At 37.2% G+C, this 23,429-nt stretch overlaps 1 pseudogene; it reads left to right on the forward strand.

The window, feature by feature from the left end:
• LOC118837163 overlaps nt 1-23,429 on the forward strand; it is a 101,520-nt pseudogene that overhangs the window by 9,740 nt on the left and 68,351 nt on the right.

Below are 23,429 nucleotides of genomic sequence, written 5' to 3' on the forward strand. Positions count from 1 at the left end.
TCCTGTCTCTAAATCTAGTGACCTAGTACACATTAATCTTTCCTTTTCTTCAATATCCTCTAAGACTTGTAGCCTGTACCACAAAGTCTATCAATTGTATATGTTTGTACTCTGAGGTACCACCTCACACCTATCAGATTGGCTAATATGACAAAAAAAGGAAAATGTTGGATGTTTGAGAACTGGTATTGTTGCACTGTTGGTGGAATTGTGAACTGATCCAATCATTCTGGAGATCAATTTGGAACTATGTCCAAAGGGCTATAAAACTGCATACTTTTTGATCCAACAATACCACTGCTAGGTCTATATCCCAAAGACATCAAAAAAGGAAAAAGGACCTATTTGTATAAAAATATTTATAGCAGCTCTTTTTATGGTGGTTAAGGATTGGAAATCAAAGGGATGCCCATCAGTTGGGGAATGGCTAAACAAGCTGTGGTATATAATTGTAATGGAATATTATTGTACTGAAAGATGACTTCAAGATGTTTTCAGAAAAACATGTAAAGACTCACATGAACTGATGTCTAGTGAAGTGAACAGAACCAAGAGAACGTTGTACACAGTAGCAGCAACATTATTTGATGAAGTGAATGACTTAGCTACTTTCAGCAATACAGTGATCCAAGAGAGTCCCAAAGCACTAATGATGAAGCACAATATTTGCCTCCAGAGGAAAAACTGATATTGGTTGAGTACGGACTGATGCATGCTATTTTTCACTTTTTTATTTCATTTTTTTGAGTCTTCTTGTACAAAATGACTAATATGGAAATGTTTTTCATAATTGTACACATATAACCTATGTCTGATTGTTTACTATCTCAGGGATGATGGGAGGGAGGAATAGAATTTGGAACTCAAAACTTTAAATAAAAATTTTTAAAGATCTATATCTATGTATCCATCCATCCATCTATCTATCTATCTATCTATCTGTCTATCTATCTGTCTGTGTATCTGTGTTTGTCCTGTAATGGTCAATAATTAATTTAGGCATGTTAATTCTATCTCCTCATCTAGACTGTTAGCGCCCTGAGGATTCGTACTCTCTAAGTATTACACTTCCAAGCCAAAGTGTGTCACCTATATATAATTGCTGAAAATGATTCAAGTCTTAGTTTAAATCCTTCTGCAGGAGGGTTTTCTTATTTTCCCAGATGCTAGAGGTTTCTCCTTTCAGATTATTTTTTATCTACTCTTTGAGTATGGGGAACATGCTTAATTACTTCAATCTTGTCTTTCCAGTAGAATGTAGGCTCCATGACAGCGGGGAGTGTTTTTTTGCTTTTCTTTGTATCCTCAGAGCTAACCATACATACTGCCTGGCACATAGTCAGCCCTTAATAAATGCTTGTTGATTTATTGACATCTGCTGTCCATCGGCTTTTTGAACAAGGAGAGCAACAGAAAAGGATGTTAAGACATAGGAAGTTGCTACTGAGGTGTGATGTAATCATGTCCATGGCTTCATCTGATTGCCTTCTCATGCTATGGGATTTAAGATGAATGGCAAACCCTAATCCCTCATAAACACATCTAGCTCCATGATGGCAAAGCAAGGTGTATTTCAGAATCTTGTTTTCTTAAAGAATTCACCGTGTGTTATAGAACAATGCTTTTTAATCCCTGAAGGAAAGCCAGCCCTGCTTAGAGTGGTCATAGATCCAAATGCATTCGGCTGGCAATGGATGATGCGCTAAAGAAACATTTTCAGGAAATATACACCATTATCCTTGACTAAGTTCCAAAGTTCCATCAAATGATGGCATTTCAGATTTCCAGAAATACAGCATGGTTGTGTGGAAGTTTTCCAAGTCAGTTACAGTATGCTTTACTCTGAAATCATTTTCACAACATTTCAGTCACCAGGGCATTGGTACCTCTTTGGTTTACACACCACTGCTCAGATGCTAACAACTGCCAAGAAATGAGATGATCCTGCAGAAAGCAGTGTCATTTCTCATTCTGTGTCAGCAGTACCTGAGAAAAGAAGCTCTCACTACTCTAGTGGCCTGAGAGGATAAGAACATCTGACGTGTACTTAAAACAGTTTTAAAGGTTTCTTCACTCCTGCTGTCTTTGATCTTTTGATAAAATAGTGTGAGAATACCTTGACCATTTGATGTCTTCTCAGCAATCCCCACCTTGAGTACACACTGACTAAAATGTGTTTCAGATCCAAATTTTCTTTTTAGAAGACTAGTAAGATTTTTTAAAATGTAGTGACCAGCTTCTAATGAAATGATTAAATTAATCCTAGTTTCAAGCCAGCTATTGATCAATACTGTGATAAAATCATATGCTTCACAAATTCCTCATGAACTTTCTGTGTAATAGAAACAAATGTCTTTCTCTAAGTACAAAATTTTGATAAGACCTCTTCTGTCAGCAGTTGTCTGTTGTGAACATTATACTATTACTTGATTGTAGGAGGTATCTGATAAAGACAAGGGCAAGTCATGAAAAAGCAATTATTGAAAATCAGGGAAGAGCTCAGCTCATGAACAGACATGCTCTCCCCCAAGTGGACTTGCCACATGAATAAATTAAAAGAGCCTCGTAAGAAGCTCTCAGATAAGGAAATAGAAAAGACAAGGAAGTTGATTAAGCAGCAAGAAAAAGAAGGAAACTTTCAATACAATGAAATTATACCATGTACTAAAAGACCTTGAAAAGAAGAAAAAATATTTCTCACAATGCTCAAAAAATAAAGATGGAGCTAACACAAGGTAGATAAAATTGGTTAGTATATACTTTAAGGTAGAGAAAAATTAGATATCACTGAAGAAAGCTGTGTTATAAGTAAGTAGTCTGTAATGAGAATTTTTATTATAGATTGTACAAGTGATTTCATCATACAGGTCAAATTGATGACATATAAACTACACGGAGAAAGGGATGGACAAATTGAATAAAGGAATGGAATTAATGGGAAATAAAATTCTCAGGCTGGATGGCCAGTTTATGGAAATAGAAAATGCAATGAAACATTCAAATACAATTTACCTGAAAAGGAGTGCTTAAGAATTTTGTGTACAAAAATGTTAGAATTTCAAGATGGTGATTGGAGAGAGAATCATGGAATTATGTACAAAAATGTGAAGACATCTAACCACCATTTTTTCCCAGAAAATTGCTCCAAATATTCTTGAATAAAAGTAAAATTCAGGGATGAATTATTTCTTTTGACTGCTCCTCCTAAATGCCCTCCTCTAGATGATCTTCTGCAATACCAATGTGTTTCCTAAATTATGCTGCCCATAATTAAACACAATACTACAGATGAGATCTGACAAGAACAGAATGCAGTGGGATTATCACTTATTCCTGGAAACTGGGCCCCTCTAAATGCAACCCATAATTGCTCTAGCTTTTTAGGCTGCAACATCACATTGCTGACATGTTGAGCTTGGAACTCATTAAAGCTTCCAAATCTTTTCCAGACAAACTGCTTTCCAACCATACCTCTTCCTTCTTGTTCTTGTGAGTTTTATACCCAAGAGTGAGACTTTTCATTTATCCCAATAGGATTTTGTCTTATTTAATTAACTCTAACTAATCAAGATCTTTTTGGGTATTGACTCATTCACTGTGTTGGTTATGCCTCTTAGCTATCTGTCATCCATACATTTGAACAACATACTATCTAAGACTTTGTCCAAGGCATTGATAAAATGTGTGGGGGGAAAACATATGGCTAGGAATGGATAATTATGATTTATTACGTACATTGATGTCAATTTTTGCATGTAAAATCTTTCCCACTTAGGATAGTGCTTAAGCAAGGCTACTCACTCTCACCATCATTATTTGACTTAGTCCTACCAATACTAGACAAAGCAAGAAGGTCAGAAAAAGAAATTAAAGTAATAGGCATTGGTAAGGATGAAGCAAATTCTGTTTGCACATTAGGTCTTGGTTTAGTTAAAAATCAGAATCAGTGAAAACATTGAAATCAGACAGCTTCAGAAATGTAGCAGCCTATATAAAATAATCCATAAAATAATCAGGATTTCTATATATATACTCATACATACACATAAAATAATAAAAAAGCCTGATAACATTTAAAATAATGGCAAATATTTGAAATATCTAGGATGGTACTTTGATACTTATGTGATATATATCAACTGAAAACAAGAACTGTTTCTAGAAATAAAGTAGTAAAAAATTAGAGATCAGGGCTCTTAATTTGACCAAACTAATCTAGTAAATAAAATTGTGCTCATTAAATAAGTCCAAAGTGTTAATGCTGTACTAATCAAAATGTTAGTAGTATACTCCAAAACTCAGAATCACAGAATTTGAGAATTGGAAAGAATATAGTGGTCATCTAATTCAACCCGAAACCTGAAAGAAGTTTCCACTACTATACAAAAGTAGTCATTGAGCTTCTGCTTCAAAATCTCCAAAGAGGGAGAATCTACCACCTCTTGAAGCTATTTTAGATAGCTTTAATTTCAAGGAAAATTTTCCTGACATCATGCCTAAGAGAACCTCTTTGCAGTTTCTACCCATTGCTCCTGATTTGTCACCCTGGCGTCAAATAGAACTTTTAATTCTTGAACATGGCTGTCATGGTCTCCTACCCAACTCTGCTCTTCTTCAGGATAAATATCCCTCTTCCTTTTGATCATTCCTCAGATAACATTGGTGCAAGGCCTTCTTTCACCACCCTTGTCCTTTCTTGGATGTTCTCCAGACTGTCACTTTCCTTCCTCAGCTGTGTTTCCCAGAACATAATATTCCAGATGATATCTGATAAGGGCATATGCAGTACATAGTTACTCCCACCTCCTTGTACTTGGAAGCTGTGCCTCTCCTGTTGCAGGCCAAAATTTTGTTAGATTTTTGACTGGCGCATCATATTGTTGACTCCTGTTGAGCTTTCAGCCCACTTAAAGCCCTAAATCTTTTTCAGGTAAAGTGTTGGATAACTGGGTCACCCAACCCCCTAAAATATTTGTGATACTGATTTTTTTTGTACCCAAGTATATCACTTTACATTTATCATATAGTCCAGTGCTTTTCATGTCAAAATTCTTTTGGATCCTGACTGTCATCCAATGTGTTACTTGGCTCCCTCAGCTTATTTGGGTTTAATAACTATATTAAAAATAAAATGAGGTCAATAAAGCGGGATGGGTTGGGAAGGAGCAAAATGTAGTTAGCCTTTCACAACATGAGTATTGTGGAAGGGTTATACATAATAATACATGTGTGGCGTAGGTTGAATTGCTCAACTTCTTAGGGAGGGTGGGTGGGAAGGGAAGAGGGAAGAGAATTTGGAACTCAAAGTTTTAAAATCAGATGTTCAAAAACAAAAAAAGTTTTTATATGCAACTAGAAAATAAGATACACAGGCAATGGGGTGTAGAAATTTATCTTGCCCTACAAGAAAGGAAGGGAAAAGGGGATGAGAGGGGAGGGGGGTGATAGAGGGGAGGGCTGACTGGGGAACAGGGCAACCAGAATATAAGCCATCTTGGAGTGGGGGGGAGGGTAGAAATGGGGAGAAAATTTGTAATTCAAAATGTTGTGAAAATCAATGCTGAAAACCAAATATGTTAAATAAATAAATTGCATTAAAAAAAAAATAAAATGAGGTTTGTCTGCCATAACCTGTTATTGATGAATCCATGCTGGCTCTGTGATCACAACTTCGCTCTCTGTGTGTTCACCAGCCTTCTTAAATATCTGTTGTGCAGTTTTCTCAGAAACTAAAATCAAACTCAATGACCTATAGTTTTCAGGCTGCTCTCTTTCATTTTTTAAAGACTTATGACATCATGGATTTTTCTCCAATCTTACAGTACCTTTCACATTTTCCTCAATTTTCCAAATAATGCTTACCATTATATCAGTCAGTTATTTCAGTAGCCAAGGATGTAGTTCATCTGGGCAACTAAGTACTTCCTTATTATCTCTTTACTTATCTTCTGTTTCAATTCCCTGTTTGCTTTATTCTTCCTGTCATTTCCAATACAAAGGTTGCCCTCCTCGGCAGAGCAAACAGGAGCAAATTAAGAATTGAACTGTTTTGCTTTCTCTCTGATTTAATTTATCATCATCCCATATACCCCTAAGCAAAGATTCTCATCCTCTAAAAGATCTATAATCATATGATAGATGGGTGTGGGTATTTCCTCCAACAATGCATATCAAAACATATACCTGACTGCTCATCTTGTGTGATTCTCATCCTCCCAGAAGTTCACCACACAAAGTTCTGAGTTTTTTCTTGAGTCCATTGTATTCCATAGACATAATATAATATGGATCTGTATAAAATCAGAACAGGTCCACAGATACCAATGAAGCATGTGAACTGTCCATCCATTACTCTTTCCTCTAGTTATATGTTTAACCCATTCTATTTTTGCTCCAGTTAAACTTTTCTTGGATATAATCTTTTATGCTGTTTTTCCTGAATAATTTCTTCTTTGCCATGTTTTAATCTTCTCAGTCTCACTGTGTACATCACATTGCCTTCAAGGTAATGCCTAACTTCAATTCTTTAGAGACTAGAACATTCTATGTCATAGTTTAAAATACATAAGAAAGAACAGATTTTATTTGGAAGAAGAAAATAAAAATAAAATAAAATATCCAAAATTATTAAGAATTAAAAAATGAAGGTGGAACCTATATATCTGGGTTTCAAATTACATTAGAAAGCAATAATTATCAAAATTACTAGTATTGGAAAATAACTAGGGAAAAGATCAATGGAATAGGTCACAGAATAATAAGATAGAACCAGAATACAGAGTAGTTTAGTGTTTAAAAAATGTAAGGTCATAAAACATGGGGGAAATTATTTAGTGTTTAACAAAAATGGTTGACAAATTTAGATAGCAAGTTAGTAACAAATCAGAGGAGGTCCATAGCTCATATCTTCCACCATAATAAATTCTAAATGGATAAATGGTGTAAATACAAACATATCATTAAAAAACCCTAGAGTACAGTAGCTTATTATAGCTTTCACAATTGAGGAAAAAGGATAAATTTTTGACAAGATGTGAGAGGAAATTGCAGGAAATAAAATAGATGATTTTAATTATATGAAAATAAATTTTAAAGTGTGTGTGTGTGTGTGTGTGTCATGAAAAACAAAGACATCCAGGATAGGAAGGAAAGAAACAAACAGGGAAAAAATCTTTGCACCAAACACTTCTAATAAAAGTCTGGCATCGAAAATGTATAAGGAAATTATGTACGTTAACCAAAATAGTTGCTGTTCTCCAGTAGACAAGTGGTCAAAGGATAAAATTGCTAGTTCACTTCTTTTGAAAACAAGTATGAAAATACCAAGGACTAAGGAGAAATGCAATTTATTTTATAAAATGGTTCAACATCTGGGACTATAGCCCAGGGAAATTTTTGAAAGGGAAAAAAATTGTGCACCAAAAATATTTCAGAAGCATGATTTATAATAGCAAAAAAGTGGAAACAAACAAGGTCAATCAATCTGTCAACAAACATTTATTAAGCTCCTACTATTTGACAGGTACTGAACTAGGAACTTGGGATACAAACATAAAAATGGAACAATCCTTGTTCTTAAGGATATTATAGTTTATTGGTTCAGACAACATGTAGGTGTATCATATGTATGTAACATATATACACATACATATATATGTATGTATGCTTGTATATATGTGTACACACACAGAATAAATAAAGATTGTTTAGGCAGGGAAGGTATATACATTTGTGAGGATCAGAAGAGGCTTCAGGTGTGTGATGGTAATCAGGGCAGGATTTTTTGTTGTTCCTCTCTTAATGCTGTTCACTGTTTTGCTGTTCTTCACTTTAATGAGTCTGGCTTTTGTTTGAATAGGGCAGGTAAAGTGGAATCTTTTTTGGCTTGGAATGTTTCTGAGTACTAAGACAATAGAGAGTCATTGAATTGTATATGATGTAGTGCTGGTGGTTGGAGTTTTCCCACACTCTGGTTTCTCACACCCTAAATGGTGAGCCTTGAGCCCTCAGGGTCCTGAACAGGGTATATGTACTGGAAGGTTAGGGTTTCACTTTTTGGGGTACGCTCATTGAAAGATTGACAAGACTCTGGGCAAGCTGTTGAAAAAGCCACCCCAGCTTTGATAAAGCCAGACAGATGATGGTGCTTCTCTGGCAACTATGTATCACTATGGATAGACTGGTTTGTGTTATTTGATCTGTTTATATAATGTATTTGATTTGTAAATTCTGTTTGTATTTGCCCTGAAGTTCAGGGGGCTGATCTTTTCCCCCTGAACTAAGTGAGTGATATATGTATGTTTAATTAAAGTGAGATTGTTAACCCTTAAAGATGCTTTCCTTAGAAAAGCGGATCAAAGAACCTGTGTTGGCAGCCCTTCTGTGTGCTGGTGCTATTGGTCTTACACAGATCATTTAGAGAAGTAAAGGATGCTAGGAGGCTGGGTTGAGGAGGGAGTTAATTCTAGGCATGGAAGATGAGTGGTGCAGAGATAAAGAGACAGGAATCAGGGTGTTCTATGTAAGAAGCGGTAGGAAGGCCAGTTTAGCTAAATCATAGAGTTAAAAAGATGGTCCATCAGCTGTGGAATGGAAAACAAATTCTGTGAATAAAACATGTTATTTCAACATAATAAATGATGAAATGAAGAATTAAAAAAATATTGGAAGATTTAGATGACATGATGCAGAAAGAAAGCAAAACTAAACAAGAATGTTATACAAAATGACTACAAACATTCACTTATAAACAATGACAACAAATCCATATTGTACACAAAGTAAAGAAAGCAAAACAGGAAAACAAAGTCAATGTGGCCACTTTAAAGCCAATGTACTTTTCTTTTCTTTCCTTTTTTCCCCCCTTAATAGTATTTTATTTCTTTTCCAATTACAGGTAAAGGAATTTTTCAACATTTATTTTTGTAAAATTCTGAGTTTCAAATTTTTCTCCCTCTCTGTCTCCCTTTCTCCCTCCCCAAGACAGCAAGCAATCTGACATAGGATATACATGTACAATTATATCAAACATAATTCCATATTAGTCATGCTGAATGCACTTATCTTTTAATTTTCTCTCATCTGTTTATTTGTTTTTGTTCGGGGTTGATATTAAAATCAACAAGTAATAGGGAATGTAGGATCATAGATTTAGAGCTGGAAGTGACTTCCGAAACAATTTAGTCTAAACCATTCATTTTACAGATAAAGTACTGAGGACTAGAGAGTAATTTATTGGCCCAAGTTCACACAAGTAATAAGTAACAAAGTCAGGATTTGAACCCAAATTCTCTAACTCCAAAGCCAGTGTTCTTTCTATTATAACATTCTTCCTCACTTCTGCAATCATTTGTTTGGTTTTAGCTTCCAAAATAATTTTTCATATATTTTATATATTTTAAAGCCCAATAGAAATTTGAATAAAATTTATTTAAAAAAGGAATTTTAATTGTCCATTCCAAAGGAGACAGAATTATAATGCGTTGACATTGCCACATTTCTTAATACTCACTCATATAAGATCTGCACTTAAATTTTGGATCTTCCATGTAGAGGTCATTGAAACTGCTACTCTCTAGCATGAATATTCTCCCATTGGGTATACCTGTAATTCCCACACATTTAAGTGGTGAATGTCCCAATGTTGTTCTACAAATATATTGACTTCCTAGTGTTCTCATATAACCTCCACAAATCAGACACAACATTCTATTCCAGTATATTGCCAGTTGGCTAGCCAGCTGGGCCAGCTCATTTTTGGAAACTCACATCATCTCTTGTGACTCCCCAGATGTTCCTAGAGTATGACTGCCAACCCTCTCTAAGCTGAGAATGGGAAAGACCTCATAGGCATCTGAGATCTCATCTACAATAACTTCACCATATGTTCCATTTTGAGTATTCATTATTTATTTCACATATAGTATAATCACCAGTACATTTGAGCAGTTTTAGTGTCATCTCTGAAGATTAGGTTTCTGCTTCAGAGCATGTTTCAAATTAACTGATAGGTCATGCTGGATCAGTGGGCTGACCTTGACATGTATAGTATAGTCAAGGTGGGTTTCAGTAGTTTTCAGTGAATGACATTTTCAATGGCTTTCCTATTAAAAGCTGAATTCAAGCACATAACACTGTGTTGGGCCAGGTCCTTTTTAGTTTTCCTATGAAAAAGAATGACACCAGCTACCTGCTCTTGAGTATGAGAAGGCTAACTAATTTTCAAACTTAGTTACCACAGATCATCCCTAAATCATCAATTGTGTGTTTTAAATATTTAATTAGACCTTTATTTACATGTGAATAAAATTGCTTGGCTAAGACTAGCCCGTAAGAGAAATACACAGAAAAGCCTGATCATTTCAAATTATGTTTCATTTTTCCTTTTGTATTTTAGGTAGGTTTCATGGGTAAAAGTTGTACGGAATTATATATATGTATATAATTATATTCTAAGTGCATTAGGAAAATCTCATAAAAAAGAAAATTTAAAAATTAGAAAAATATGCTTCAGCGTTCATTTAGAGTTCATCAACTCTTTCTCTGGAGGTGGATAGCATTTTTCATCATAGATCCTTTGGAAATGACTTGTATCATTGTCTTGATAAGTTTAGCTGAGTCTTTGACAATTGACCCTACTTATAGTATTGTTGTTACTGCATACAATATTCTTCTGATTCTGCTCAGTTCACATTGCATCAGTTCATATAAGTCTTCCCTGGTTTGTCTCCATCTTGCTCATTTTTTCTTATAGCGCAATCATATTCCATCACACTCATATACCACAACTTGGTCAGCCATTTCCCAGTTGATGCACATCTCCTCAGTTTCAATTCTTTGCTACCACAAAGAGTTGCTATAAATATTTTAGTATGAATATGTTCTTCTGCCTTTCTTTGATCTCTTTGGGATACAGACTTAGTAGTGGTATTGCTGTCTTGAAGGGTATGCACAATTTGATGACTCTTTGAGCATAGTTCTGAATTGTTTTCCAGAATGGTTGGACCGGTTCACAATTCCATCAGCAGTGCATCGATGTACCAATTTTTTCACATCCCTTCTAGCATTTGTCATTTACTTTTTTCTGTTGTTAGTCAGTTTGATAGGTGTGATGTGCTATCTCAGAGTGCTTTAATTTGCATTTGTCTAATGTGATTTAGGGTAATTTTATGTGACTATTGATAGTTTTGATTTCTTTTTCTGAAAACAGCCTGTTCATATCTTTTGACCATTTGTCAGCTGGGGAATGGCTCTGTTTTTAAAAATTTGGATCAGTTCCCTGTGTATTTGGAAATGAGCCTTTTATCAGAGAAACTTGCTGCAATTTTTTTCCCTAGTTTCCTTCTAATTTTTTTGTTTTCCTTCTAATTCTGGTTGCATTTATGAAAAAGCTTTTTAATTTTATTTAATCAAAATTATCCATTTTACTTCCAGTGATCCTCTCTATCTCTTGTTTGGTTATAAACTCTTCCCTTATCAATAGATCTGACAGGTACTTTTCCCCATGCTCCCCTAATTTACTTATGATATCACCCTTTACATCTAGATCATTCATCTGTTTTGTTCTTATCTTGGTATACAGTGTGAGATGCTGGTGTATGCCTACTTTTTGCCAAACTACTGGCTAGATTTCTTTCTTAAAGACCATGTCCTAAACCCAGTTCACTCTGGCTCTCATGGATTGGCCAACAACTGGTTCCTAGCCTAAGCACTACTATTTCTGTTTTGGCCAGAAACTTTGAGGTTCTTCCCCTCCCAGAGTGATTTTTTTATTGGATAAGAGGGGTCATTCCTTGTCTCATTTCTTAACCAGCCTTAATCACCGAATACGTGTTGCCTCAGGCAAAGTAAGAACTCTGAAAGACCTTAGCTTAAAAAGGCCAAGGTCTCCCACTGCATCCAAGGCTGTCTCTAGTTGTCCTGATCTATGTCTTGCTACTGGACCCAAATGGCTTTAGGGGAGAGAGTGAAGCTGGCTGTCTTGCACAGCCCTCCTTCACTTAAATCCAATTCACTTGCAAGTCATGGCATCATCTTGCCTAGAATGAAGGACAAACAACAGCAACAAGGGTGGGCTCATTTTGCCAAAGAAAGCACAGCAATTTCAGAAAGTTATTTTGCAGAAGTCATTGGTGTTTGACAATGACTCTAATGAGGAGACCTCTGTGAGTGACAGCCTTCAGAGAGAAACCTTCAAGAAGCAAGTGATAAACCACACCAGGATTTGTGAATGAATTCTTGGATTTATGATGAAATTAGTGGGAAAAGGAGGAAAGTAATCCTAAATTGCTTTTAGTAAATGACAGAAAGCATAAGTATATCCACAGACTACCAAAAGAAATTGAGATAAGAAAAAAAAGCAAGAGAAAAGAGTGGAAAAGAAAATTCCATGAGAATGAGAAATTGAAAAGAGATAATTTTATGATAAAGAGGTATTTGTGACATATAAGAAGAAGCTTCAAGAGAGAGCTGAAGAAATGGAGAGAAGAGAATCACTTCCTTAGAGGCTTGTCTGGATGTAACAGTAGAAAGGTCTCAGTGGATTTTATAGGTGCCTTTTAAATCTAGCAGTTGGAGAAGAGGACGTGCCTGGGGAAGTTAGCCCTAGGATAAAGGAGGAGAAGCCACAGAGTTCTTGTGATGAATTAAATACAGACAACAGAGCCCCAGTTGATAGAATCATACCCAAAACCTGAGTGAAAGGAGAGGAAAACCCAGGTGCAGACAGTAAACTTGATATGGACAGCAGCGAAGATGATAAAATTGAAGATGAGTCAGTGGAGCTTCAGGAGTGAAAGTGGCTATCATGGTGAAAGGAACTAAGCTCACTCAAGCTATTGGGGTGGGGTGGAGTGGGGAGAACAGAGGGCACCATAACAAGAGCGACACCAAGGCCTTTAGGGCAGAAGACAGTGACACTGCAGCAAGGGTCAGAGGTGACCAGCATCAGGACTGCAGCTGTAAAAGCCAGGTCAGGAAGCAGGACTAACATCCCATAGAGAGTGGTCGCCAGAAAGGAAAAAAAAAATAGATCAGGATAGGTCCAGGGAGGACAGCAATAAAGATTACATCCAGAAGAGGAAAAGAGAGGAGAGGGGGGAGAACTGACCAATAGGGTAGGTAGGAGCAAGAGTGGGAGAAGCAGCCCCCTCAGAAATGAGAAAAAGCCAGGCTGAGAAACAGCAAAGACCAGTATGAGGGGGAGAAGGAAACAAGAGGTGGGAGGCTGTGCTGAGGGAAAGAAAGCCAAGCATGAGAAACACCTCCAGAGAAAGGGAGCTGAGCATCAGCCCTTCAGAGAGGAGTCAGGAAAGGGAGGGAAGTAGCTCAAGTTCTGAGGCACAGGACAGGCTTTGTGGTGAGGAAGGATCCAGTGGGGTGGGAGACATGGAGAAGGCCTTCAGCCCCAAAGGATCAATGGGGTGAAAGCACCTGCAAGAGGGAGGAAGAGACGAGAGGCTGAGGAGGAGAGGAGAAGCTGCCTGAAACACAGCCAGTTCTTAGAGTGCAACAACAAAGATGTTAGGAGGTCAGCAAGAGACCAGTACCTGGCCAGGCAAATGGGATGGTGCCAAAACCTACACTGCAAAAGAGGACTGAAGGCTCTCAGGAGGGACCCAAACGTGTGTAAAATGACAACTATAGAACTGACTGGAGGAGAATATTTTTTTTTTGGTGGGGAGAAGGCAGCAGTTTATATATGTGTAATTTAATTAATATATGTAATTTAATGTAAATAAAAAATCCTTGATTTAAGTTTTTTTAAAAAGGATTTTGTTCATTTTGTTAATTTCTTATTTATTTTATGGTTATATTTATCTGGTTCTGAGGGGGGAAAGTTGAGGTCCTCCACTAGTATAGTTTTACTATTTCCTCCTGTGTTTCATTTAACTTTTTTTCTTTTAAGAATTTGGATGCTGTGTCATTTGGTGCATATATGTTTAGTTATTGGTATTACTTCATTTTCTATGATTCTCCTGCTTACTCCTTTTATTTGGGTCTATTTTTGTTTTTACTTTGTCTGATATCATGATTGCTACACCTGCCTTTTTTACATCAGCTGAAGCATAACAGATTCTGCATCAGCCCCTTATTTTCACTCTGCTTGTGTCTCTCTCTTGTAAGTGTGTTTCTTGTGAACAACATTGTTGGATTCTGGTTTCAAATCCATTCTGCTTTCCCTTTCCTTTTTATGGGTGAGTCCCTCCCATTTGCCATTATGATTGCTAACTATGCATTTTATTTCTATCCTATTTTTTCATGTTTATTCTTCTCTCTCTTTTAGTCTGTCCCTCCTCTAAAATCTGTTTTGCCTCTGACCATGGCTTTCTTTTATCTGTCCTCCCTTTTATCACACCCCCTTCTCTTATCCACTTCCCCTCCTACTTCCCTGTTGGATAAGATAGATTTCTATTGCCAATTGAGAGAGAGAGGCTGTGTGTGTGTGTGTGTCTGTGTCTGTGTCTGTGTCTGTGTGTCTCTGTGTGTCTCTGTGTGTGAGTGTGTGCATACCCTCTTTGAACACATTTAGATATGAATGGGGTTGAAGCCTTTCCTGCACTCATCCCACCATCTCCCTCTCCAATATAAAAACTGTTCCTTATATACCTCTTTTATGTGACATAATTTTCCCCATTCTTCCTCTCCCTTTCCCATTCTTCCAAAGCATCTCTCTTTCTTATCTATCCATTTTTTACATCACCGCAACATAATTGACTCACTCCCACAGTCTCTTTCTATATAGAATCCTTCTGACTGCCCTACTAATGATAAAGTTCTTAGAAGTTACATGTATCATCTTTGCATATAGAAAAGTAAATAGTTAAACCTTATTGAGTCCCTTGTGATTTCTCACTCAGGTTTACCTTTTTATGCTTCTTTTGAGTCTTGTATTTGAAAGTCGGATTTTCTATTCACCTCTGGTCTTTTCATCCAGAATGCTTGAAAATCCTCTATTTCATTAAATATTTATTGTTTTCCTTTTAAGGATTATACTCAGTTTTGCTAGGTAGGTTATTTTTGGTTGTAATCCCAGATTTTTTTTTGTCTTCTAGAATATTATATTCCAAATCTTCTGCTCCTTTAACATGCAGGCTGCTAAATCTTATGTGAGACTGTCAGTGGCTCCATGGTATTTGAATGATTTCTTTCTGACTCTTTGCAATATTTTGTCCTTGATCTGGAAGCACTGGAATTTGGCTATAATATTCTGGGAGTTTTCATTTTGGAGTCTCTTTCAGGTAGTGATTGGTAGAGTCTTTCTGTTTCTTTTTTTATCCTCTGGTTCTGGGATATCAGGGCAATTTTCCTTGATAATTTCTTGAAAGATGATGTCTAGACCCTCTTTTTGATCATGACTTTTAGGAAGCCCAATAATTCTTAAATTATCTCTTCTGGATCTGTTTTCCAGGTCATTTTTTTTCCCAATGAGATATACACATTTTCTTCTATTTTTTGATTCTTTTGATTATATTGTTTCTGAATGTCTCATGGAGTCATTAGCTTCCACTTACCTAATCCTAATTTTAAGTAATTATTTTCTTCAGTAAGCTTTTGTATCTCCTTTTGCATTTAGCCAATTCTGCTTTTTAAAAAGTTCTTTTCTTCCATGAATTTTGGTACAACTTTTTCCATGTGGTCAATTCTGCTTTTTAAGGAGTTCTTCTCTGCAGTGGATTTATGTGCCTCTTTTATCATTTGGCCATTTATTTTTTCAAGCTGTTATTTCCTTAGGTATTTTTGTGTGCACTCTTTTTCACCAAGCTACTGATTGTCTTTTCATAATTTTCTTTTGCTCTCATGTTTTTATCTAATTTTTCTTCTACCTTTTTCATTTGATTTTAATAATCACCTTTTAGCTCTTCCAGGAATTCTTGTTGTAATTATGTCCAATTTATGTTTATCTTTGAGGCTTTGCTTATAGCTGTTTTGACTTCATTGTCTTCTTCTGAGTTTGTGTCTTCCTCTTCTCTGCACCATAGTAGCCTTTTATGGTTAGGTTCTTTTTTTGTTTCCTTATTTTCCCACCTTTTTTCTTAATTTTGAATTTTATGTTAAATTTGGGTTCTGTTCCTGGTGTAAGGGTGGTGGTGAGGGACAGTGTCTCAAGCCTTAAGCTTTTTCTGAGCTGCTCTTTTTAGAGCTGGTTCTAGTGGTTTTGGTGCTAGTTCTGGAAGATTTTGTGCTTCCAGTTTGTATGGTCTGGGGAGAGGTGTGGTCACTACTCTTCTGATCTGCACTCTGGTCCTTACCCAGGAAGGGCCCCTGATCCCTTGAGATTTTAATTAATACTGATTCTCAGGGCCCTTTCTTCCTTGGGATTGGAAATTATCCTATTTCTCAGGATCTCTGTTCCCTTGGGAGTAGAAGTGATAATGTTCTTCAGGGCCCCGATGCTTTGTGACCTAAAGCAATACTGTTCCTCAGGACCTCTGCTCATTCTTGATCAAAAGTACTCCTCACTGCCCTTGAATTATGACTGAGAAGTGGGTAGAAGCAATGGATTTGCAGCATCTGGTCCTTTGTCCAGTGCTGGCATATTGGACCCCTGTAATCTCTTCCTGACCAGTTGCCAGATCCCCTTAAGGACACTGGCTTGAGGACCCACCCCCCCACCCAAGCTGCTGCTGTTTCTGTTGCCACCACCTAGTACCACGACTAGTGTTTCATCCATATGGGCTCTGGGCCAGCCTTCACCCTGGGATCACAGATCTTTCTGTCCTCTTAAGTGTCATAGGCTGGACCAATGTCTCACTGATCTTTTGTTGTATTTCCCACTCCAAAATTTGATTTGAGGTGTTATTTTAAAGTTGTTTGGAAGGGAATGTTGGGAGAGCTCAGCAGAGTGTTCTTCTTACTCTACTGTCTCGGTTCTGCCCTTAGAAGTCCTATATTTATTTAAGATAAAACTTAACTTTCACTGTCTTTGCTTCATTTCATTGGTAATATATGGAAATACTGATGTATGTGACTTTATTTTGTATCCAGGAACTTTGCTGATATTATTAATTATTTCAGTTAAATTTCACAGTTGATTCTCCAGGAATATCAAAGTAAACTATCATATCATCTGTGGTGGGGGGGGCAGGGTATTGGTGATCAAGATGGGCTCTTGGCATTTATTCAACCAAGTGCCCTTGAAGAATTTGCCTTTATTTCCTTGATTAAATTAAGTAACTAAGGTGGGCTCCAGGTGGGGACCATGAAGGGAGGTCTGATTATATCTTTGCTCCCAAGTAGGCCCCAAACTCCTAGCTATTAGGTGCTAAGCCAATGTGGGCGTGAAGCCCTCAGGGTTCTAGGGGGAGGTGCTAAGACCAGAGCCAACAGTAAGAGCTTAAGTTCTGCTTGCTCAGATGACATTTGATGATGGCTAAAGTGTGCATAAAAAGAGAAGACAGAGCTATTTGCTTAGGGATCTCACTCTTGGCAGTGCACTGATGTGGAGACTCTGGGCAGCTGTAGTTAAGAGCCCTCCAGCTTGTAAAACTGGATGTTCAGACTTTGTTAAACTCTGGTAACTATGCATTGAGATTTGAATCGACAAGATCTGTCTGTTGATGTTGGTAATTTGTTTGTATTTGCTCTGAAGTTCAGGGTGCTGGCTTTTCCCCCTGAACTAAGCGAATGATATTTTTATACTTATTTGTATACTTAATGTTGCTTTCCTTAGTAAAGCAGATCAAAGGAACCTGGGCTGGCAGCATTCTGTGAGCTGGCTTTTGTTGGTTTTACACCCCCACAGCAGCTGCTAGCCAAATTGTTGCAACAGGGGGAAAAAGGATTTATTTAGTTTTCTCTTTGTCTGGGCTTATTTTTTCAGTTTCTTTGTCTTATTTCTATAGCTAATATTTCCAGCACTATATTAAAAAATTGAGATGGTAATGGACATCCTTCCTTTACCACTGATATTATTGGAAAGGACTCTAGTTTGTCTCCATTACATATAATGAAGGCTCTTGGTTTAGATATACACTTATCCTATTAAGGAATGATCTATCTATTCCTGAGTATTTGTACTTTTTCTAACAGGAATGATTATTGTCAAAGCCATTTACGCATGTATTTATATAATCATATGATTTTATTTTTCTTGTTTTGTTTGTTAGGACCAATCTCTGCATAGTTTTAGATTCTTCTGGTATCTAGATGTCTGGGCCCTCTTTGGTTCTGTTTTGTTTTCATTGGGTCTTACTAATGTCTTCAATTGTCTTATCAGTGGCCAGCTATCTAAAAGCTTAGCATGCCCAAAGTTGTCTGATCTAGGGCAAAATCTAATTACTGCCCTGTTCTGAGCTTTTAAAGTTCCTCATCCCAATTTGCATCTGGATTACAGAAATCTAACAAGTTTACCTTGTTTCCTGTCCTGGGGACAGCTAGGTGGCACAATGGATAAAGATAGCTAGCATTTTGTAGCCCTTTAAGAACAACATGGGGGGAGAGGCAGAGCTAAGATGGTGGCTGGAAAGCCGGGACTAGTGTGCTCCCCACCAAGTCCCTCCAAAAACCCATAAAAAATGGCCATGAACCAATTCTAGAACTGCAGAACCCACAAAATAGCAAAGGGAAGCAGGGCTCCATCCGTCCTGGATGGTTGCTGGGTGAGGTCTATCGAGCATGGAGCAGGGAGTGGAGTGGAGTAGAGCCCAGTGTTGGCCGCGTGGACCAACCAGACCACGAGCCGGACGGAGTGGGCCCTAGTGCCCTGAATCAGTGAGCTGTGGCAGTTGCCAGACTTCTCAACCAACAAACACTAAAGACAACAGAGAAAAACTACAGAACCCACGAAATAGCAGAGGGTAGCAGGGCTCCAGCCCAGGACAGCCTGGATGGTTGCTGGGTGAGGTCTATCGTACACGGAGCTGGGAGCGGAGCAGAGCCCAGCGCAGGTGGCAGCAGGACCAACCAGACCGGGAGCTGGGTGGAGCGGGCCCTAGTGCCCTGAATCAGTGAACTGCGGCAGTTACCAGACTTCTCAACCCACAAACACCAAAGACAACAGAGAAGGTTAGTGGGAAAAGCTGCTGGGGACAGAGTGAAAGAAGGAGTTCGTGGTTTGGCCACTGCCCCAGCAGCAGCAGAGGTGGGGCAGCTACAGAACTACAACTGCAGTTGCTTCTGGCCCCAGGCCCACCTGGTGGGAGGAATTAAGTGGCAGATCAGAGCAGGAGTGCAGAGCCTACTGAAGATCTGAGTCCAGTCCGGGTTGGGGGTTCTTTGGGGAGGAGGAGTGCTGGTGTGGCAGAGCTGGCTGTAATAGCTCTAAAAACAACAGCACATCCCCTCAAGCTTGGAACATAGTACTCTTTACTCTACAAGCAGTCATACCCTGACAAAAAACTCAAGGGTCAAGTAAGATGGCTGGGAACATGGCCAGGCAGCGAAAACGCACCCAGATTCAGTCTCAGACTTTGGAATCTTTCCTTGGTGACAAAGAAGACCAAAACATACAGTCAAAAGAAGTCAACAAAGTCAATGAGCCTACAATAAATGCCTCCAAGAAAAACATGAACTGGTCTCAGGCCATGGAAGAGCTCAAAAAGGATTTGGAAAAGCAAGTTAGAGAAGTAGAGGAAAAATTGGGAAGAGAAATGAGAATGATGCGAGAAAACCATGAAAAACAAGTCAATGACTTGCTAAATGAGATCCAAAAAAATACTGAAGAAAACAACACCTTAAAAAATAGACTAAGTCAAATGGCAAAAGAGCTCCAAAAAGCCAATGAGGAGAAGAATGCCTTGAAAGGCAGAATTAGCCAAATGAAAAAGGAGGTCCAAAAGACCACTGAAGAAAATATTACCTTAAAAATTAGACTGGAGCAAGTGGAAGCTAGTGACTTTGTGAGAAATCAAGATATTATAAAACAGAACCAAAGGAATGAAAAAATGGAAGACAATGTCAAATATCTCATTAGAAAAATGACTGACCTGGAAAATAGATCCAGGAAAGATATTTTAAATATTATTGGACTACCTGAAAGCCATGATCAAAAAAGAGCCTAGATATCAACTTTCAAGAAATTATCAAGGAGAACTGCCCTGATATTCAAGAGCCACAGGGCAAAATAGAAATTGAATGAATTCACCAATTGCCTCCTCAAATAGATCCCAAAAAGAAATCTCCTAGGAATATTGTTGCCAAATTCCAGAGGTCCCAGATCAAGGAGAAAATACTGCAAGCAGCCAGAAGGAAACAATTTGAGTATTGTGGAAACATAATCAGAATAACCCAAGATCTAGCAGCTTCTACATTAAGAGATCGAAGGCCTTGGAATACGATATTCCGGAGGTCAATGGAGCTAGGATTAAAACCAAGAATCACCTACGCAGCAAAACTGAGTATCATGGTCCAAGGCAAAATATGGATTTTTAATAAAATAGAGGACTTTCAAGCTTTCTCAGTGAAAAGACCAGAGCTGAATAGAAAATTTGACTTTCAAACACAAGAATCAAGAGAAGCATGAAAAGATAATAAAGAAAAAGAAATTGCAAGGGACTTACTAAAAGTGAACTGTTTTGTTTACATTCCTACATGGAAAGATGATGTGTATGATTCATGAGACCTCAGTATTAGAATAGCTGAAGGGAATATGCATATATATATATATATGTGTGTGTGTGTGTGTGTGTATATATATGTGTATGTATATGTATGTGTGTGTATGTATGTATATATGTATGTGTGTATATATATCTATGTATATATGTATATATATTTACATATATATGTGTATATATATACATATATATATGTATATATATACACAGTGAGAGAGAGAGAGAGAGAGAGAGAGAGAGAGAGAGGGCACAGGGTGAGTTGAATATGAAGGGATGATATCTAAAAGAAATAAAATCAAATTAAGGGATGGGAGAGGAATATATTGAGAGAGGGAGAAAGGGAGAGATAGAATGGGGTAAATTATCTCGCATAAAAGTGGCAAGAAAAAACAGTTCTGTAAGAAGGGAAGAGAAGGCAGGTGAGGGGGAATGAGTGAATCTTACTCTTATCAGATTTGACCTGAGGAGGGAATATCATACACACTCAACTGGGTATCTTACCCCACAGGAGAAAAGAGGAAGAAGATAAAAAAGGGGGGATGATAGAAGGGAGGGCAGATGGAGGAGGAGGTAATCAGAAACAAACACTTTTGGAAAGGGACAGGGTCAAGGGAGAAAATTCAATAAAGGGGGATAGGTTAGGAAGGAGCAAAACATAGTTAGTCTTTCACAACATGGGTATTGTAGAAGGGTTTTACATAATGATATGCTTGTGGCCTATGTTGAATTGCTTGACTTCTTAGGGAGGGTGGGTGTGAAGGGAAGAGGGGAGAGAATTTGGAACTCAAAGTTTTAAAAACAGATGTTCAAAAACAACAAAAAAAGTTTTTGCATACAACTAGAAAATAAGATACACAAGCAGTGGGGCATACAAATTGATCTTCCCCTACAAGAAAGGAAGGGAAAAGAGGATGGGAGGGGAGTGGGGTGACGGAAGGGATGGCTGACTGGGGAAGGGGGCAACAGAATATATGCCATCTTGGAGAGGGGGCTAGGGCAGAAATGGGGAGAAAATTTGTAATTCAAACTCTTGTGAAAATCAATGCTGAAAACTAAATATATTAAATAAATTTTAAAAAAAGAACAACATGGTGGTGCAGTGGATAGAATACCAGGCCTGGAGTCAGAAAGGCAACTCTTCCTGAGTTCACATTAGGCCCCAGACACTTAATAGCTGTGTGACCCTGGGCAAATCACTTAACAGTGTTTGCCTCAGTTTTCTCATCTGTAAATGAGTTAGGAAAGGAAATGGCAAACCACTGCAATATCTTTGCCAAGAAAAGCCTCAAAATGGGATCAGAAGAGTTAGATATGACTGAAAATGACTGAACAACAACAATATTGCTATTATTGCTCTACACTGCCTTTAAGTGGAAAGACTGATGGTAAGCACATGTAGCCTCCAAATTGTTACCATTGACAACTTGTTTGTGAGCAAAATATAAAATACATCAAGGATGTATGACTTGAAAGGGAGATGGGCCAGAATGGGCGACAACAAATAGAACATTAAAATATACAATTGTGATCCTGCAATACCAGACGTACAAGAGCAAGATTTCCATTATGTTTAAAAACCAAGGCTGGAGGAGAGTGTGATCCATATTTATGCAAGGTATATACACTTATCAAATCTTGGATATATCAAAATATCACAGAATATAAATATTTGATATCTCATATTTATTTCCTCCTTTATTCCATCCCAGTATCATGTCCTGGGAAACCAAATAACTAAACACATAGTAATTTCATTAGTATGTACTTTTAAAAGTGCTGCTGTATTATTGATTCTGTCTTAACATTATTTTCAGAGTGTTTGGGGTTCACGTCTTTCATCTGCCATTTATCTTTCATATCACATTGAGAAGATCCTGCCCTCATTGGAATGTGTGAAGTGCCATTAATAGTGCCCTTAATATAGTAAGTAATCATGATACCTCAAGTCCTTTGAATTATTTTAGCACCTAGTTATTATTTTTCTTATATTTTGCCCATAATTTATATTTAGAAAAAAGATCAATATAGAATATTTTAGTTTTTTTCTCTTCAGCAAACAATGTTGTATAACTCACTTCTATCAACAAGTTATTTTAATCTCAATGGCAATTTAATTACTTATGAAATTTATTAGTCTTAGATGAAAATATGTTCCAGATTATATTAACACTTCAATCTATAATCTAAAAATGCTCACATATTGTCATTAAAATTGTTAGAAAATTGCTAGAAATACAGAGGAAAAAAACAGCCCCTTCCATAAAAATAATAAAATAACAATAAATAACCCACCAACAAAAATTGAAGAAGACTTCATCTTTAATACTTTAATTCTTTACAAGTGGTCTGTGCTGGAAATGTAGTAAAAACTTTTGAATTTTATTCCTAGCAGGCATCAAAGTCTAGACACATCCCTAGAGTGTAACTGCCTATTTAATAAAATATACATTAAGTACCCTATTTTTTAATTAATAAGGCACAAAATTAAAGGAATATCAGAATATCATTGTGTAGTAGCAATGGATTACCATATACAATCTCTTTGTAATATGTGGACATATGCTATACTGTTTTTTTTATGTGAAAACCTACGAGTGAAAATGAAAATAAAAATTTCAGTGTTTGAACAATTTTCTAATGTTTAAATTCACCTTTGAAATCCTGAATGTAGACATGAACATTAAAGCTATTTCTGGAGTATTTTTTTCACCTAAATTGCAGTAGTCAATGTTTTAGAGTTCTATTTCTTCTGAACAGTGACCTTAGAAGAAGCTCCACTGGAAAGGGGAAAAATTGACAAGGAAAAAAATGGATCTATTCAACTTATCAAAACAACCACCAAAAAAACCCAAACCTGCTATTAGGATTTCCCAA

This window comes from Trichosurus vulpecula, chromosome 2 (assembly GCF_011100635.1).
Source record: "Trichosurus vulpecula isolate mTriVul1 chromosome 2, mTriVul1.pri, whole genome shotgun sequence".
Classification (NCBI taxonomy): Eukaryota; Metazoa; Chordata; class Mammalia; order Diprotodontia; family Phalangeridae; genus Trichosurus; species Trichosurus vulpecula.